The sequence below is a fragment of the Antechinus flavipes genome, chromosome X (assembly GCF_016432865.1).
Source record: "Antechinus flavipes isolate AdamAnt ecotype Samford, QLD, Australia chromosome X, AdamAnt_v2, whole genome shotgun sequence".
Classification (NCBI taxonomy): Eukaryota; Metazoa; Chordata; class Mammalia; order Dasyuromorphia; family Dasyuridae; genus Antechinus; species Antechinus flavipes.
In genome coordinates, this window is record NC_067404.1 from 7,557,621 (window position 1) to 7,571,689 (window position 14,069).

The window sequence follows — 14,069 nt, forward strand, 5'->3', positions numbered from 1 at the left end:
CCACCATGGAGATCAGGGACAAAGACCTCACAAGGAAATCTATGACAAAGACCCATTGTGGAGATCAGGGTTAGAGAACCCCCATGGCAGGATACAAAATAAACCCACATAAGTCATCAGCATTCTTATATATCACCAACAAAACCCAACAGTTAGAGTTACAAAGAGAAATTCCATTTAAAGTAACTACTGATTGGATAAAATATTTAGGAATTTATCTGCCAAGGGAAAATCAGAAACTTAATGAGAAAAACTACAAAACACTTTCCACACAAATTAAGTCTGATCTAACCAACTGGAAAAATACTAAATGCTCTTGGACTGGGCGAGCAAATATAATAAAGATGACAATACTCCCTAAACTAATCTATTTATTTAGCGCTATACCAATCAGACTCCCAAAAAACTACTTTGATGACTTAGAAAAAGTAACAACAAAGTTCATATGGAAAAAGAAAAGGTCAAGAATTTCAAGGGAATTAATGAAAAAAAAAATCAAATGAAGGTGGCCTAGCTGTACCAGATCTAAAATTATATTATAAAGCAGCAGTCCCCAAAACCATCTGGTATTGGCTAAGAAATAGACTAGTTGATCAGCGGAATAGGTTAGGTTCAAAGGACAAAACAGCCAATAACTTTAATAATCTAGTGTTTGACAAACCCAAAGATCCCAGTTTCTGGGATAAGAATGCATTATTTGACAAAAATTGCTGGGAAAATTGGAAATCAGTATGGCAGAAACTAGGCATGGACCGACACTTAACACCGTACACCAAGATAAGGTCAAAATGGGTTCATGACCTAGGCATAAAGAATGAGGTTATAAATAAGTTGGAAGAGCATAGGATAGTTTACCTCGCAGACCTGTGGAAGAGGGAGGAATTTATGACCAAAGAAGAACTAGAGATCACTATTGACCACAACATAGAAAATTTTGATTATATCAAATTGAAAAGTTTTTGTACAAACAAAACAAATGCAGACAAGATTAGAAGGGAAACAATAAACTGGGAAAATATTTTTACAGTCAAAAGTTCTGATAAAGGCCTCATTTCCAAAATATATAGAGAATTGACTCTAATTTATAAGAAATCAAACCATTCTCTAATTGATAAATGGACAAAGGATATGAACAGACAATTCTCACACAAAGAAATTGAAACTATTTATAGACATATGAAAATATGCTCCAAATCATTATTAATTAGAGAAATGCAAATTAAGACATCTCTGAGATACCACTACACACCTGTCAGATTGGCTAAAATGACAGGAAAAAATAATGATGAATGTTGGAGGGGATGTGGGAAAACAGGGACACTGATACATTGTTGGAGGAATTGTGAACACATCCAGCCATTCTGGAGAGCGATTTGGAACTATGCTCAAAAAGTTATCCAACTGTGCATCCCCTTTGATCCAGCAGTGCTACTCCTGGGCTTATATCCCAAAGAGACACTAAAGAAGGGAAAGAGACCCGTATGTGCAAGACTGTTTGTGGCAGCTCTGTTTGTAGTGGCAAGAAAATGGAAACTGAGTGGATGCCCATCCATTGGAGAATGGCTGAATAAATTGTGGTGTATGAATGTTAGGGAATATTATTCTTCTGTAAGAAATGACCAGCAGGATGATTTCAGAAAGGCCTGGAGAGACTTATGGGAACTGATGCTGAGTGAAATGAGCAGGATCAGGAGATCATTATATACCTCAACAACAATACCATATGATGATCAATTCTGATGGACCTGGCCATTTTCAACACTGAGATGAACCAAATCAGTTCCATTTGTTCAATAATGAATAGAAGCAGCTACACCCAGTGAAAGAACTCTGGGAAATGAGTGTGAACCACTACATAGCATTTCCAATCCCTCTATTTTTGTCCACCTGCATTTTTGATTTCCTTCAGAGGTTAATTGTACATTATTTCAAAGTCTGATTCTTCTTGTGCAGCAAAATAACTGTTTGGACATGTATGCATATGTTGTATTTAACATATATGTGAACATATTTAACATGTACTGTTCAACCTGCCATCTGGGGGAGTGAGTGGGGGGAAGGAGGGGAAAAATTGAAACAAAAGATTTTGCGATTGTCAATGCTGAAAAATTACCCATGCATATATCATGTAAATAAAAAGTTATAATAATAATAAAAAAAGATTTAGAACATTGACCTAGAACAAAGTACCTAGAACCAGGATGAGGACTAGAAGCTAAAGAAGTGGTCTTATCCAACCTAAGAGATAAGTGTGGTAAGTTTGCTCTTTGAGATGCTGGAGACACTTGAGGGAGACATGATGTATTTACTTGTAGAGGGCTGGAACTCTGAAAAGGTGTACTTGAATTTAAGACAGCTGAGTGCTTAAGGCTAAGTACCTACTCAATGTGAGATGATTCTATAAACATATACTTAGATGATATGGTGACATGATGGCTCTCTTCACGATTGGCTCTTGCTGAACGTGTAGTGGTGAGGTAATCGTAGGCAAGGATTGGATGCTGAGGGAGAGAGATCAGAGTCTCTCTGCTGCAGCACGCTGAGGAGAGAAGAATTCAGGCTCCAGACTCGAGAGTCCAGGATTCATCTTTAATGAGCCGCGTGGCAGCTTTCCGGCCTCCTTCACTTCTCCTGCTAAAGGCCAAAGACTTTGACTGATCCTGAGGACCTCGGGAGAGCTAGCCCAGACATTATATTTACTAAGTGATAGATATCACTCTGTGATCCAAGGTCACTCTATGATCCCAGGTCCACAAATGAGGCCCTTTCTCTTCACTCCAGGCATTTTCACTGACTGTTAGCCATGCCTGGAACTCTGTCTTCATCTCTGTCTCCTGGCTTCCCTGGCCCCCTTCAAGTCTCAGCTAAAATTTCACCTTCTGTTGGAAGCCTTCTCTCTCACACACACCCCAATTTGAGGGCCTTCCCTCCTTTGCTGATCTCTAATTTATCCCGTATACTGGATACAGTCGTTTGCATGTTGTGAACTACTTGAGAGTACTCGCAGATTTTTGCCTTTCTTTGTATCCTTAGCCTGGAGCCTGACATGTTCACTTTAATAAATGGTAACTGATTAATTTGTGAGAAGTCAAAACATACTCAGTGGGAGCTTCACAGTAAGAGTATTATATCCTGCTAAGTAGGAACAAATTGGGCTGTAGAAAGGATGGGATATAGTGTCATTAAGTGGAATCTGGAAGAGAAGCAAAGATGGAGCTTATTTCATTGTTGGAGGCAGCTCTTGATGAGGAACTCTCTGACCCGATGCAGATTGACAACTGCTTTATTGTGTTGAGTTGTCTGGGATTCGTTCGTCTACTGTCACAGAGCCAGTAAAATATCAGGTGCCGACCTTGAACTCAGATCGTATTCCCTCAGAGGCCATATCCCTTACCTCACTCATTAAGCTTAGTTTTTGGTAAAACACATTATACAACATTGGAATGAAGAATCACTGGTCAATAAAAATATTTTTGGGAAACTGTCTAGCATCATGATAAAAAAGGAAGGGGGGGGGGAGGGTGGAGTTCCTTCCCTGTTTTGGTCTTCCAGCTGGGTAATCCAATTATCCCCTAGGCTGACTGGATTCACCTAGGCAGCAGGGAGAAGAGTGAATTCTTCGGAGAAACAATGACTGGGGCTAAAGGGTTGATCTGGATCGCCATCGTCCCACCCCTCAGCCTGCTTTGGAAGAAAGTCTTATCAAAGTGGTGAAATGGTCAAGGGCAATGAGCAAGCCCTTTCGGAAGGAGGGAGCACACGTTGTCCATGGCAGCCCGCTTCTGAGAAATGCCCTAGAAAAGCCGGCTCCACAGAACAAGGCGTGGGGAGGTAAGAGGCTGGGAGGCAGCGACCGGGGGGCTGTGGTGGTCAGTGCGCAGCTCCGAGAGTCCGCATTGCACAAAGCAGTTCGGATTCTGGCTGGGGCAGCAGCAGGCCTGCACCAAAGGGCCCTCGCTCTTGGTCTCCCGCCTGTGTGCATCCCGACCAATTTGAGGGTAGAACCCCACATGCCAGGGCCAGGCTTAGGGTTATGACCAGGACCAGGACCAGAGCCTGGACCAGGACTTGGACTGAAGCCCAGGCCAGCGGGCTCCAAAGGTACTCGGACCCAGTGTCCCCTTCCCCCTCTCCCCTCCTTCCCCTAGATAGTACAGGCAATCTCTATCTCCCAAGGGTTCCAGGCCAGGAAGAGGCTCCAGCATTTCCAGATGAACGGATCAGAAGTCTCAGGCCTGGTGCTAGGTTTGGCATGGGACCAGCTTTGAAACAAGCTGATGCTTTCTGGACATCCTACTCCAAGGGAATGGGAACTCCCCACTGACTGGCTCTTCCTCCCACCTCTGGCTGGTAAAGGCGATCCTCCCCCTCCCTTTCCTCCTTTGCTGGGAGAATTTCCTCTTGAGAGGTCCAGAGTTCTTTTCCATTCCTTCCCCTTTCCTCCACCCCTTTCCTCCTATCCCTCCACTTCTCCTGCTCACCCTTTTTTCTGTACGCTTTCTTTGTCCTTCCATTCCACTAGGCCCTCCAGAAATCCACTTTGGCCTTAAATTCTGAACCATTTCTCTCTCTCTCTCATTCATTTCCTCCTCTCAGTCACACAGCCACTCATCATCGGCTTCCACCTGGGCTACACAGCAAGAACCTCCTCATTGGTTTTGAAGCCCCCCTCTCTCCAAGCTGTCCTCCTATTAAATTAATATTCCCGAAACCCAGATTTAACCATGTCGATCCCTTGAACAACAACAAAAAAAAAAACAAACTAGTGACTCTCTGCTGTTCCTGGAATCTTAGGGCCTCTGCAATCTGGCACTGCCTACATTTTAAGCATTAGTCCCAGTATTCCACATTGTATATGACAAATTGGACTAACTGTTCCCTGAACTCCGCATTCCATCTCCATCACTTCTGCTTGTAATGTGTTCCTTATCTTCACCTCTTGAACCCTTAGTTGCCTTCAAAGCTCTGCTCAAGGTTCTTTTCCATGAAAGCTTTCCAACCCCAGGTTTTCATGGTTTTTTTTTTCCTTTTTCAAATGCTGACCAACTGGACACACTATACTTTTCAAAGATAATGTAGTCATGAGAGCAAGAACTATTGGTTTTTTTTTTTTTAATCTTTGTAGCTTCGGCGTGCCTGGCACAAGACCTGGCTCACTGTAAGCATTTGAGATATTTTTGTTAGAATGAAAGGCGGGCAGCAGTGGGCAAGATGAAGTGAACTCCATGTAGTTCAGTTGAAATTCAGAGTGTGTGTGAAGAATCACGAGCTACATTGGCAAACGTGTGGGATGGGTCTTGATTGCTGTGAAAACCGGAGAAGATTAGTTCCCATTTATTCAGAACTTTTCTTAGAATAATTTGAAGGCAGGTGAGACAGTATTATTTCCATATTAAGAATGGGAAGAAAGAAAAACATAAGTGATTCAAAGATGCAAGTGTGTTATCAAGTACTTGGAAGAAAACACTGATGGCGTGCTCTCAGAATTTGTACATTCAATTCAAATTCAATTTGATGGTTAAGTTTTTGTGGCTGGCAAAAACTGATTATATTTTGATAAACTTTGGCTGCAGCTATGGGATTAATTTCCAAATTGTTTATACACAATTAGACTATTGAATCTGGAGTCGTGTGCAGAGAGGAGGAAAGGAAGAGTTCAGCATGTGATGGGCTTTAAATGCTAAACAGTGAATTTTGTGTTTGTTCTTGGAGGTATAATAATGAGTCACTGAAACTTAGAGGAGGAATATGGTCAGTTTTAGGAAAATCCACTTAGCAGATGAATAGATTGTATTAGGGGAAGATTTGGGTTAGGGAGATCAATTAGAAGCCCATTCCAATAGTCTAGGGAAGAAGTGATGGGGGCTGAGTGAAGGGGATGTGTGTGTGTGTGTGTGTGTGTGTGTGTGTGTGTGTGTTACCTTATGAAGGTATAAAACAAGACTATGCCAATATATTGGATATGTGGGATGAGTATAAGTGAAGAATCAAGGATGAAGTAGGATTGTGAGCGTGAATACCCTGGAGGATGCTAGTACCCTTAAGAGCAATAGAAAGTTGGGAAGAGGGGAGAGTTTGTTGGGGAAAGAAATGAATTATTTTGACCATGGTTGAGTCTGAGATGTCCATGGGACATCCAGTGAAGAAATATCCAAGAAACACTTGGTGATGGGATACTAGAGCTCAGGAGAGAGGTTAGAGGTGACTCTATGCATCCGGGAATCATCTACATAGAGATACTAACTGCACCCTTGGAAGCTTATGAGATCATCAAGCAAAGCAGTTTAGAAAAAGAAGAGAAGAAGGCTTAAGAAAGGGTGCTGGAGGATGCCCACATCAGTGGATGTGATTTGCATGGATATCCTGACTGAGAGACGGTCCATAGAAGGAGAACTAGAGGTGAAAGTTCTTTCCAAGCAGAGAGATATGGCAAAAGCTAGCATTTTTATAAAGCACTTGTGTGTGCCAGACACTGATCTCTCAACAAACTTTCAAAGTAGCTGCTACTTTTTCTCTCTAGTTTACAGTTAAGGAACTTAATGACTTGCCTAGGTCACACAGCTAGTTTGAGGCCAGATTTGATACTGCCCACTGTGCCATCAGCTGCTGCTTTGATAACAAAAGATAACATTGACATAGAACATAATCCATTTGTAAAATATCTTTTACGCTGGGTGTCTCTATCTTAGCCAGACTAGAAGTACAGTCCACTTACAGGCCTGATCTCAATGCCAATTGACCCAGACGCTTCAACCTGCTGCTCCATTTTTTTCTGATCTGGCTTAATTCAGTATTCCAAATCCAGGGGCTCCACGAATTTTTGCCAGACTTAGTGTAACCCCCGATCTGCTTTAGTTTTATGGCATAACAATCTGTTGAACTCGAGTGTCCCATCAGCCTCAGTTTTACCCCAATATTAAGCAACATAAACACCGACACCCTCATGTCTGGATTACTTGCCAAATCTTACAGAGGAGGATAATGGAAGATTATGAGCAATATTGTGTCATAAAACTTTTGAGGTAGAACTGAGAGAAAAACAGAACCATAGGAAATTTGGTAAGAGACCCAATTAAGCTGGATTATTCTGAAGGCATTTAAAGCTAAGGACAACAGACAATGCAAAAAAGTTTTGTAAAGATTTCCATAAATCTTTTCCTCACGAATTCCCATTGGAGCTACTACATTTGTACTCTGATATCACAATCTCAATGAGGAAATAGAAATGTCACCAAAGAAAACCAAACTCGGAGGAACAACTAGACTCAAGTATACACAAGGCTGTTCCATGTTCTAGGATAACAAGAGTTTGAGGGTGTTGGGAGCACTATTTTCAAATTATCTAAAAGAAAAGAAGATAGTAAATGTTGGGGGGAAGGAAGAAGGATTGTGGATCTTGTGATTATTCAGAAAAGTAACCAAGATGACTCCTGATCCATCCATGTACCTACTTTCCCATTTCTACAAAATCTTCCTGAGAATAATCAATACAGGCATTGAGAGCATCCTCAACGAAGCAGAAGAAAGTAGACTTTGTTAAATATCAAGATCAAGGCTTTAGTGGCTAAATGGCCTTTATTGTTCATTGAGTGTATGAAAAAACAATTAAGAAGTGATTACCATGTGCTAAGTCCTGCATTAAGCACTAGAGAGGCAAATAGAGGAGTAAGCCAGGCCCTGCTTTCATATGGAGGAGACAGGATCCGTGATAGCTTTCAGCTGCAAAACAGATGGAAAAGTCTCATGGACCTTAAAGGACAGTAGAGAAGCACATAGTCATTTCTACAGGTAAAATGACACGTTTCTGGGCTAGAATGACTTGACATAGCCAGACTGGTGGTGAGCATTTTCTCTTCTGTGCCTTTAATAACTCTGGCTGTAGCTCCTGTAGAAGCAGTGTTCAGGATGTATCTCTTTGGAGATTGCTTTCCAGAAGAATGGTAGAGGACAGAGGGAGCTGGAAGTATACCAATGCTCTGGGGGATGGGGCCACTCCCAGGAATTCCTTGCCCTTTGATGGCAGTTTCTCAGCAGTTGGTATTGTGGGGACAAGAAAAGTGAGCCTCTTCTCCCCATGATTACTCCCTTCATGGAAGTCTCCATGGTTCAGGCTGGAAGTAGGGTCAGTGGTCTGGAGGATGCTGGTATCCTCAAGGTTCTTGGGCTCAAAGTCCTAGTGTGTTTTCATTGGGGTCCAAGAGGAAATGGTAGCTCAGGCAGTGGTGGGAATGATTTGACTTGTTTGGTACATATGACCTTCTGTAGCTTCTTCAAGGTACCAGCTAGATTAGCTTACCCGCCTTATAAGTCAGTAGCTGGAGTAAATTTGGAATGCAATTGCATAGAACAAAGTGTTTCCTTAAAGGCTTTTCTCCAATATATTGTCTATGAATAGCTATGTATATTCCATATATGAATATGTATGTATCCCATGAATATGAAGATTCCTTGACATCTGCAACAAGAGAAGTAACTTTGATAACCTTCTGATTATTATCAAGCAAGGCAGAAACTAGGAAAACAATATATGCTCATCATTTCATTCAAAGGAGTTTGCCCCTGTCATGGAGAATGAACATCCAGATATGTAGAGGGCTGAAACTATTGAGTCGATGCACTGAGGTCAGGACTGCCAAGCACTTGAGGCTAACTACCAATGGGACAATACTCTATGGGCATATGCTTGGAAAATGGTCCTTTTCACTATCCGTGCTGGCTCAATGATTGGTGTATACAGAGGATAGTAAGAGGGACTAGGGGATGGAGTAAGACTAGCTAGAGTCACTCTTTGGCCCTAGACGAGGGAGAAGGCAGTCGCAGAGATCTGCTCCCATCCTGTTCAATCTTGCGTCTAAGGACCAAGAATAAAGACTAAGGACTTTTGCTTATCCTGACTCTGGCTGATTCTGAGGTATCCTGGGTGCTAGTGCGGTTGTCACACAGTGAAAGGAATTTCTAGAAATAGTAAGGTCTTCCAGATATTCCTGTTTATGAATGACATTGGGCCAATTCCAGAGCCTGGAATGTTGCAGTGCTTTCACCAAGAGATTTTTTTTTAGTTTATTTCTTTTTAATCCACATTGTTTTATGAATTGTTGGGAGAGAAAAATCAGAGCAAAAGGGAAAAGCCATAGGAGAGAGAAAAAAAAAAAACAGAAAAAAGTAAATATATCATGTGTTGATTTACATTCAGTCTCCTCAGATCTTTTTCTGGATGCAGATGGCATTTTCTTCCAAAATCTATTGGAATTGCTTTGGAGCACTGAACTATTGAGAAGAACCAAGCTTTTCATAGTTGATCATCACACATTCTTGTTATTATTGTGTACAATGCATTCCTGGTTCTGTTCATTTCACTCAGCATCAGTTCATATAAATCTTTCCAGGCCTTTCTATAATCAGCTTGTTCATTGTTTTTATAGAATACTAATATTCATGTAGCACAGCTTGTTCAGTCATTCCCCACCTTACGAGCATCCACTCCTTTTCCAATTCTTTGCCACCACAAAAAGAGCCGCTACAAACATTTGTGCCCATGTGGGTCCTTTTCCCTTCTTTATGATTTCCTTGGGATACAGACCCAGTAACGGCACTGCTGGGTCAAAGGGTTTTTATGGCCCTTTGCGCATAGCTCCAAATTGCTCTCCAGAATGGTTGGATCGTTTCACAACTCCACTAACAATGCATTAACATCCCAGTTTTCCCACATCTCCACAAACATTTATCATTATCCTTTCTTGTCATTTTAGCCAATCTGAGAGCTGTGAGTCCACAAAGAGAATTCAGTCCCTCAGGGGTTTTACCACCCACAGAGGAAAAACCAAGTAAATCAAGAATGTTCATTGTCTAGAGAGAGTTATGCAACTGGATAGACAGATCCCCTAGATCTCCTGAATCTGGAACCAAAATCTGGGACAGATACTGAGGATGAACAATCAATTGGGCCCATCACTTTGAAGATTAAACCTTTACTCAAAGACCAATAGAAGAGAACGTGGTATACATGAATAAGGTACATATGTTACCTGCATAATTGCTCCCAAATCCTCGGGGGGACTTGCCCCTTCAATCATCCATTCCTCCTTTCTTACTTCCACAAACATAGCCAGATTTCCCCTATTCTTCACAAGAAAGCAAAATAAAACTTTCATTTGATCTTACCATTTCCTCCAAGAATTGCCTTATGTCTCTTTTCTCTTTGACAGCCAAACTTCTAGAAAAAGTTGTCTTCAGTGACCGCCTCCACATCATCTTCCACTTACTTCTCTACCGTTCAATCTAACTTCTATCCTCACCCCTGCACAGAAACTGTTCTCTTCACTTTATAAACAACCTCTTACTTAGCATATCCAAAGTCCTTTTTGGGGGCATCATCCTTCTTCTACTTTGGTGTATTTCAGACTGTTGTCAGCCCTCTCCTTCTGAATATTCTCTCTGCCCTGGGCTTTTGGGATATTGACTCTACTGATCCTGCTTCTCAGATTCCTTTGCTGGAATCTGATCTACATGTGGGTGTGCCATAGGTCTCTGGACTGGGCCCTTCTCTTGTATAATCTAGCTACACTCTCTGATTTTATCCATTCCCATGAGTCCATGGGAATTGACTCCTAAATCTGGATATTCAGCCCTTATCTATATCCCGAGAAATAGATCCATATTATCAATTCTCTGCTAAATATGATCAGATCATAAGTATACCAAAGAACATGTCTAAAAGAGAACCCATCATTTCTCCCCTTAAGCCTACTTTTCCTCCTAACCACTTTCTTTCTGTTGAGGGTGTCACTATTCCTAGAACCTGGCCAGGTTCATAACCTCCAAGTCATCGTCAACCCTTCATCAATCGATCAACCAATAAACACTCATTTATTAAGGTCCTGCTATATGCTAGCCACTGGACTAAGCACTGAGAATTTAAAAACAGGCAAAAGCCAGTCCCCACTCTCAAAGAGTTTACCATCTAATGGGGTGGCAACCTGCAAACAAATATATACAAAACAAGGTACCTACAGAAGAAATAGGATAGCTTGTTGTGTATACAAATTATTTCTCCTGTAGATAGCTTGTTTTGTATATATTTGAATTAAAGATATACTTAGTGTTCCTGTATAAGGTGGTTATTTTAGCTGGGACTTAAAGGAAGCTAGTGAGGTGGAGTTGAGGAAGGAGAGAATTCTGGGGCATAGGGAACACTGTTGGAGAAAAATTCCCCAAACTGAAAGAGGAATATCTTGTTTGGGGACCCACCAGGAGGCCAATGTTACTAGGATCTTAGAGGGGACTGTTTGGAAAGGTTAAATACTAAACAGAGGGTTTTGTATTTGCTCCTGGAGGGTGATAGGGAGCCACTGGAGCTTCTTGAGTGGGGCAATGATGCAATCAAGCCTGCACTTTAAGAGACTCAGTTTAGTTTTATAAGAAATCAAGCCATTCTCCAATGGATAAATGGTCAAAGGATATGAACAGACAATTCTCAGATGAAGAAATTGAAACTATTTCTAGCCTTATGAAAAGATGCTCCAAGTCATTATTAATCAGAAAAATGCAAATTAAGACAACTTTGAGATACCACTACACACCTGTCAGACTGGCTAGAATGACAGGGAAAGATTATGCAGAATGTTGGAGGGGATGTGGGAAAACAAGGACACTAATGCATTGTTGGTGGAATTGTGAATACATCCAGCCATTCTGGAGAGCAATTTGGAACTATGCTCAAAAAGTTATCAAACTGTGCATACCCTTTGATCCAGCAGTGCTACTACTAGGCTTATATCCCAAAGAGATCTTAAAGAAGGGAAAGAGACCTGTATGTGCAAGAATGTTTGTGGCAGCCCTCTTTGTAGTGGTCAGAAACTGGAAACTGAGTGGACGCCCATCCATTGGAGAATGGCTGAATAAATTGTGGTATATAATTATGTTATGGAATATTATTGTTCTGTAAGAAATGACCAGCAGGATGATTTCAGAAAGGCCTGGAGAGACTTACACGAACTGATGCTGAGAGAAATGACCAGAGCCAGGAGATCATTATTTACTTCAACAAGACTATATGATGATCAATTCTGATGGACGTGACCCTCTTCAGCAATGAGATGAACCAAATCAGTTCCAATAGAGCAGTAATGAACTGAACCAGCTACACCCAGAGAAAGAACTCTGGGAGATGACTATGAACCACTACATAGAATTCCCAATCCCTCTATTTTTGTCCGCCTGCATTTTTGATTTCCTTCACAGGCTAATTGTACAATATTTCAAAGTCTGACTCTTTCTGTACAGCAAAATAACTGTTTGGACATGTATACGTATATTGTATTTAATTTATACTTTGACATATTTAACATGTATTGGACTACCTGTCATCTAGGGGAAGGGGTGGGGGGGAAGGAGGGAAAAAGTTGGAACAAAAGGATTTGCAACTGGCAATGCTGAAAAATTACCCACGCATCTATCTTGTAAATAAAAAGGTATTAAAAAAAAAAAAAGAAAGAAAGAAAGAAACTCAGTTTAGTGATTGAACAGAGAATGAATGGAACAGGGAAAGATGAAGCAGGTAGGCCCATAAGTAGCCTCTTCTAATAGTTCATATGATAAGGTCTAGATTTGGGGTACCTAAATGAAATTAGGGTTTAATTGAGGTCTAGTGGCAGGTTCGGGGTACAGGGAATCAAATAGAGCTCCCCTGCAACCCCCTTGGATTCGGCGCAAGGATATGGAGTTAAATAAATCTAATAGTGCTGCGAGAGTTCCCTATAAAAGAATTTATAGGCCCGAAAAGCTAGATTGATAAAAGAGGTTTATCATGGGGTTTGGAAGTAAAGTTAAAGTCTAATTAAGGAAATAGGTGAAGGTAGAGATGCTAAGGAGGGCACTGGACACAGAGTTCCAGTGGTCAGAGGGTCCTGGCGTGCCAGGCGTAAGGCTGGCATGTTTGGAACCTCTGCAAAGAGAGGGTCCCAGCTTGGCTCTGTTATAATGAGAGCTTTGACTAGAGGGGCCTATGGGTATAGCCCCAAGTTGGCTCAGATCTGGGTGGGGCTGGGACAGGTCCAGATCTTCTATTGGAATTGAAAGGGACCAGGATTTGTGAATCAAAAGGTCCTTGATTGATAATTACATCAACTAAGGAGGGGTTGGGAATCAGAAAGAAAGGAATCTTAAAGGCACCACACCTGCATCAAGGCCAGTTCTAATTTCTTCTGTTTCCACATCCTCCCACTGTCCTCTCCTTTTTCACATGTCACATCTTCCCTAGACTACTGCAGTAGCTGCCTCTGGAGAATTTCCCTTCCTCCTCTCTCCAATCTATTCTCTCCACAACTACCACTAAGAAGTTTCTCAAGCTCAGATTTCCCCCTGTGACTCCCCTGCTCCAGAAGCTTTGGTGGCTCCCTGCTGACTGTAGGATAAAGTAGAGCAAGCTGTCTTCCACATCACCTTCCCACACTTGATGGGCCAAGCCTGCCATCTCCTACAATGAAATCCCCATTCCATGCCTTTGCATAGCCTGTTCCGATCGAGTTCTGGCCCCTTTCCAGGCTCCCCTTCTTCTTTCATGAGGCCTTTCCCCTCTCCCCACTTCCTGAAGTCACTTGGTACATGCTTTGTTCCATGTGAGTCGATAGTTGAACGGGAGGTATTTGAGGAAGGAAACACGTGGACCGGAGTCCCTCGGTAGGAAACTTTCTGGGTGAATTGCTGGCTGTACCACTTCAGGGCAAATCCAAGTCAGTGATAGCACGGCCCAATCGCAGAATTTCCAGTTTGAAGGGGGCCGCGTTGATCATCTGCTCTAACTTGTACCTCCCTCCCCCCCCAAAAATCCTAAGTAGAATAGTCACAATGAGCCCCGCTGGAAAGGAGCCCCTGCCAAAGTGGTTCATTCCATGACTATTCTTGTAAACAATGTAGACAGGAAATGTTACTCTGAAGCCAAAGCAGAAGCAACATAGTGAATACTGAGTTGCAGTTCTTCGGAGCCCCGGGAGAGGCAGGTCGTGCGGAAGAGTGGGGGTCCCAAACAGAAAATAACATTCTCTAACACGTCAACCGGCTAGTCTCGGGGA